Source organism: Apodemus sylvaticus, chromosome 7, assembly GCF_947179515.1.
Source record: "Apodemus sylvaticus chromosome 7, mApoSyl1.1, whole genome shotgun sequence".
Lineage (NCBI taxonomy): Eukaryota > Metazoa > Chordata > Mammalia > Rodentia > Muridae > Apodemus > Apodemus sylvaticus.
This window is the reverse complement of record NC_067478.1, coordinates 128,014,787-128,020,786: the sequence shown is the minus strand read 5'-3', so window position 1 is coordinate 128,020,786 and position 6,000 is coordinate 128,014,787.

Here is a 6,000-nt window from a genome sequence, read left to right as displayed (position 1 = left end):
GTGGCTCTTAGCTATAACTCCTGTACAGTTTGGGAAGAAATGGGCTCTTTTGCCACACAGGGATAAAATACAGCAAGAGACAATCTCTGTACTGAGTAAATGTATTATTTCCCTTGGCATTATTCACTAAAATATACCATTCTGCTATCTATATCATTTACATTTCATTAGATATTATACATAGCATACAGATTACTAAACTATACATGAGCATGCATGCAGCTTGCCTTTTACAGGAGAAACCCATGCATACGCAGACGTTGGGATCTGTGAAGCCCAGGAACCAGCCCCCGTGAAATGCAGGGCTGTGAACCAGGCCCCGAGAAAACCAGGCCCCGTGAAATCCAGGGGACCCTGCTCTTCCCTTAGCTTCAGGTTAATTAAGTAGAAAATTGCCGTCCAATGACAGCTCACTTTTTGGTGACCACTGATGGTTCTCTCTTAACCTCGACATAGACTGTAAGCAGCACCCTCTGAAAGTACTAGGAAGGCTGCTGAAGGATAGACGGATTCCCTTGGCAGGGTATGTGGCTAGTGACTCCCTTTAAATTTTCTGTGATTGGACTCTGGTGTTCTTCCGTTTAACATCATCCAAAGTGGCAGCCCTAAGTTAGGTGGCTAGAAGGAAGGAAGTCACATTCCTTCCCAAGCTCACCAGGTGACTGCTCAGGCCTCTGTGTCACAAAGTAGATGCTAAAACAACTATGCAAGGCCTCACTCAGAGTCTGAGCATGTATTTTTGAGTTGTCAGGTGTCCAGGGTGTTTTCATTGAAACACATCCATGGTTCATCCTTATTTCTGTTCTCATCGTTAACTATAATGGTATCAAAGCATTTCTGTGAATATTTACAACTAAAACACCCAGCAAAGTATCATTTGAGGCAAAGTGTACAGTACTGGCCAGTAGAGTAGTTTCTGACTCCCACAAGGAGAACTAGAAGAGTTTAAGAGAAAAGATATCCTGCATTTACCCCCACCAGGTCTGAATGAAAAGAGATACCTGCTCCTCAGGTTGTATTACAGCTGCCAAGTGTGTCTTTAATGTTGACCCTGTCCCAAGGTGACTTGGTGATGTAGTCAGACTAAAGGCTTCTTTTTGTCCTCCAAATTCCATAATCCCAGCTCTGTTCTCAGAACTTGAAAGGGGAGCAAGATTGGGAATCTTCTGGTAAATACATTTCAGTTTGAAAATAGTAAATGACTTTGGTGGACAAATTAGCATGTTTTCCAAATGCACATGTCTTCATTATAATCTGTTCTCAATTTAACATTCCTTCCTCTGATCCAGTATGCCATTTAACATGCTTAGGGATAAAGTTAAGTTTTTCTTCCACAATGCAGTTGTTCTAGCAAGAGTTAGAGGAAGAGATCAAAAGACAAAGACAAGAGCCAATGAGACAACCACAAGAGAGTACATCGGATCCCTCTCAGGTTGTTCACAGTGAGGAAATCCATATGTCGGGATGAAATAGTTAGCAATTTTCTTATTCTTGGAATATCTCAGGGCAATAATACAGTTATAAATGTATTTAACCTGAGGTTCATTGATCACTGTAGGTAGTTTTAGGTGCCTTTGTAGAGGATAGAATGGCTAAATGTCCAAGCTGACCATATCATGATCCCCTGTTAAATTATGGGCACATTTCTATATGTGGGTTTTCTGCACATTCATAGGTAAGTTCCATTTATGCGTCTGAGGGGATATTTATCTGGGAACACACCTAAGAATGGAATTGTTGGGTCATAGTCAATGGATTGAGTTGTACTATGTACCACTAAATTGTTCCCAAAGTGATTGTAATTATACTAAAGTACATCCCCACCTAGAGTGCGTGAGCATTTCCACTGAGTTTATTAATGGTCCTTTCTTTAGAGCACTCACTGTGAGCCAGACACCTGAGTCATGCAGGTCGTTAATGTTCACATTAAGTGAGGTGAATGTTACTCTTTCTCCATTTTCAAGCTCAGTGACCTTAACCTGTCAGAGCTGAGAGGTTAAAGAGAGGGAGTGGAGCCTAAGTCTGATCATCTTGGACCTCCTGAGGCCCACTTCCGTTCAGGCACACTCAAGGCGAATGCATGCAGCAGATGCTGGCGGGCGGAAGGAAGAGTGTTGCTTTTCCCTGTGTCACACAGCAGTTCTCAGTTCTGCACTGGAACCTGCTGAAGGCTGTGAACACACAGGGAGCCCCCAGATGGAGCCCCAATGGGAAGAAGCACTGGAGGCCTTTGAGGGGAGATAAAAGGAAGGCGAGGTTAAGCAGGGAGCGATGCACAAGGCCAAGAGTCTGTCCCCAGGCGGCCCTCAGCACTGGCACCTTACAAGCTACATTCTTCATCAATGAGACATCTGGCTCTGCTTGAACTATCTGAGGAGCACAGGGACAGATCCCAGCTCTCTGATACCCCGGCCTTTCCCTGGGCACAGTTCGTTGGTTATTTACTCTGCATCTACGGCCTTTGTTCTTTGTCCTGATTATCTCCTTTTTTTCCTCCTTCCACTGGTGATCACAGGATCACCACACTGCTGGGAATTTCTCTTAAAATGCCCACAGTCTCTTTAATGAGCCTTGCCTTGCAAACTTAAGGTAAGCCCTGGGCAGGATGCCCTGGGCCTCTGTGGCAACTTTCCATCTTTCCGAAATGCACAGCTGGAATGTTCTGGGCACCAAGTCACCCACATTCTCTGCCTCCAGAGATTCCTGACCCCCTTGAAGGGGGAACAGGAGATTTAGTTGAATGAGTTTTATTGTCTTTATTTTGCTTTAGATCCAGGGCATAGGCCAGCCTTGCACATTAGGTGTATGCTTCTCTAGATATAGTTCATAGAACCCTCTTCTCATTCCCCCTGCTTCCTGACTTATGCTGTCAATGGTTTTTCTCCCCCATGATGTAACAGTTTGCTACCGACCCAGCCAGTCCACTTGGACGCTATAAACCACAGTATAAATTCCCTATATGTTGAAAGAAATTATGAAACATATTTACAGTTTTGTCAATGGGATGGACATTTAACTTCCTGTCCACTGAGACTGTCTTAGAACTTATAGAAAGCCATGAGACAAAGGCTGGGATGTGTAGTTTTAATTCTGAGACAACTAAATGATCCTACCTGGACCCAGGCATCGGAGACAAGGAAGTCCAAGCAAGCCTGTATTAACCTATTTTGGAGCTGAGACCTGACAATGTGGCAAAAATAAGATATGAATTTAGATGGACTCCAAATTCCATGGTCATGCTATAGCCCTCTGTCATCTCCTGCATGTTAGCCAACCTCTAGATACCACAAACCTAGTAGCCCACAGTGTTCCCAGTTCCAACACTAGATCATGGCTCGGTCCTTCAAAAAACACTGATCTTGGCAGAGCAGCACAAACTAGGGACAGACCCTCAAGGGCCTCCAGGCTGCCTTCTCATGAGCATTCTCTAAACCCAAGCCTAAAGAAAAATTCTGTCCCTACAGAAGGAGCCCTGCTAGCATACAGAGCTGGGGCACCGTTTCAGGCCAGTCTGGACAAGGGAAAGACTTCAGGAGGTAGGAAAGTCCAGTGGTAATGTGCTTCTCAGGAAAGAAGAAGCAGCACAATTTCACCGTCACCAAAGGGACCTCTTCTGATTGTGCAAAGTACCGTGGAAAATCCTCAGACAGGAATGACTAAAACCAGCGAGGCTCAGTGCTGTGACTGGCTGAAGGGGTAGGATAACCAGGGGAGACGTTATTTCTTTACAACTGAATGCAATTTCTTCAAATCAAAGAAGTGGGGGGGGGGATGAGGCCAGGTGTGGTGGGGCTAGCCTATGACACCAGCAGTTGGGAGGCTGGAGGAGGGTGACAAGGTCAGCCTAAGCTACACAGTGGGCCCTGTCAAAGAGGGAGACCAAGGAAGAGAAAATGAAAGAGAAGGAGGAGGCAGAGGAGAGGAGAGAAGGAAGAGCAGGAGAAGGGGGGGGGGATGAGAAAAAGGAATGAGAAAATCCTGACCACACAGGGATTGAATATGTTATTTAATAGACACAAACCATGCAGTGGTGCCAGTGAAAGTGGCCATGATTTACATCAGGACCAGAAAGGCCACAAGTAGGGAGCTGGAGAGATGGCTGACTGGTCAACAGGGCTTATTTCTCTTCAAGAGTGTCTGAGTTTGCCTCTCAGCTCTGCATCAGGCAGCTAACAACCACAGGTGGCTCCACAACTCACAACCACCCTTAACTCCAGTTCCCGGGGATCCTACACACTCTTCTGGCCTCCAAAGGTACCTGCACTCGCATGGTGTACACACCCAGAAACACACGCACTTACACATACATTTTTAAGGCCAAAATCTCAACTGGGACTTACGGAAACCCAGCAGCCACTGCATTCAAGGGTAGGCCTAGCATTTCTCACATGCCTGGCTTCACTCTCCCAAGGGCTGCTCCTCTAAAAAGGGTTTATTGAACCAAAAAATAATAATCATAATAATATAAATATCATAATAATAATCATAACATAATATAAATATCATAGTAAGTCTGACAATTTTTGTGTATTAAAGCCTAACTCTAAATTTAAAAAAAAAAATAGCTGGGTCTATGGATGCAGCTCAGTGGTAGAATTTCCTTGCATGTATGAGACCTAGCATGTATGAGACCTAGCATGTATGCGACTCAAGCCCCAGAACCACAAAGTACACACACACACACACACACACACACACACACACAATCAGTGCTTTGAATGGAAAGGTGGCACTGGGCACTCACTGCTGTGTGCTTTAAGTTGGCTCTGGAGTCTGCGACGGCATCTTCTTGTACCCCCACAGCCATAGATGGGTGTGTCATGCCCCCAAAACTATCATTTTGTGTACATATTTACCTAAATTTTTAATAATGCCAGAAAGATGAGAAAGCGTCTGAATCATTAAGAACACAGGTTTGGGAATAAGGAGCCGGGTCAGTAGGTAAAGTTTTTACTGTGTTCGGAGCTGAGGAACTGGGCTTGGATCCCAACACCCACTTTAAAAGCCAGCCACAGCAACACACACCTGTAATTCTAATCTTTGAAAGTCAGAAGAAAGAATCCCTGCGGCTCGTTGGGATCACCAGTCTAGCTGAATCGGTGAACTCCAGGTTCAGTGAAAGGTCTTGTCTCCAAAAGTAAGGAGAGCAGTTGAGAAATACAGCAGCCATTGGCCTCTGCTCCCTAGAAACATGGATACGCATGTGGACACACACACATAGACACATGTGCTCCACACAGGAACACATGTACACACACAAACGCAGGCTTGGTTTGGGGTGACCTTTTAGTTGGTCTCAACCACTCACTACCTGCTTATCTTCATCTTCCTTGTCTGTAACATAGTGGCTGCATGGCATGCAGAGATGGAAGAGAGCCTGTGATTCCTCTACCCTTTCACCCACCAGGAGAAATGAATTCACACCTGACCGGCTACAAACAATAGGTCTGCCGCCTTTAACCTCATACAGGGAGCATTCTGGGAGTTAAGAAAGCGAGGGGGTAGGGAAGGGCACTTCCTGGGCCTGGAGGGGAGTGAAGTGGTCCCAGGTAAGGATACGCAGGTCTCTGGAGAGCTGTAAACCCTTGACTCACTCATCATGATCTGGAAGATTAGCCGGCTATGAGATCAAAGACAGTTTCTGGGAAAGTGGCAGAGGGAACTCAGGAGGAGGAAGCACGGGATGTGCTGATCCTTCTGCCTCACCTCGGTGCCTGAGACCGGCTGTGAGGATTGAGGCATGTGGTAGCCAGTGTTAGTCAGCCGGGCTCTTGTTAAATATTAAAACTTGATAAGAGCTCTGCCATTTTCCCTCAGCCTTCATTTTGTAGTCCATAACCTTAACTTGACCTAGTGCTCCTTGCCCTGACAAAAGCAACACCGTGTATTTTGTCAGGGAGCCGTGGACTTTAGAGACCCCCTGGCCTCCGCGCCTCTGGACCCAGCCTATCAGCTCACAGGTCAAACAAAGCTGCTCTGCCCAGACAGCCTACACATTTG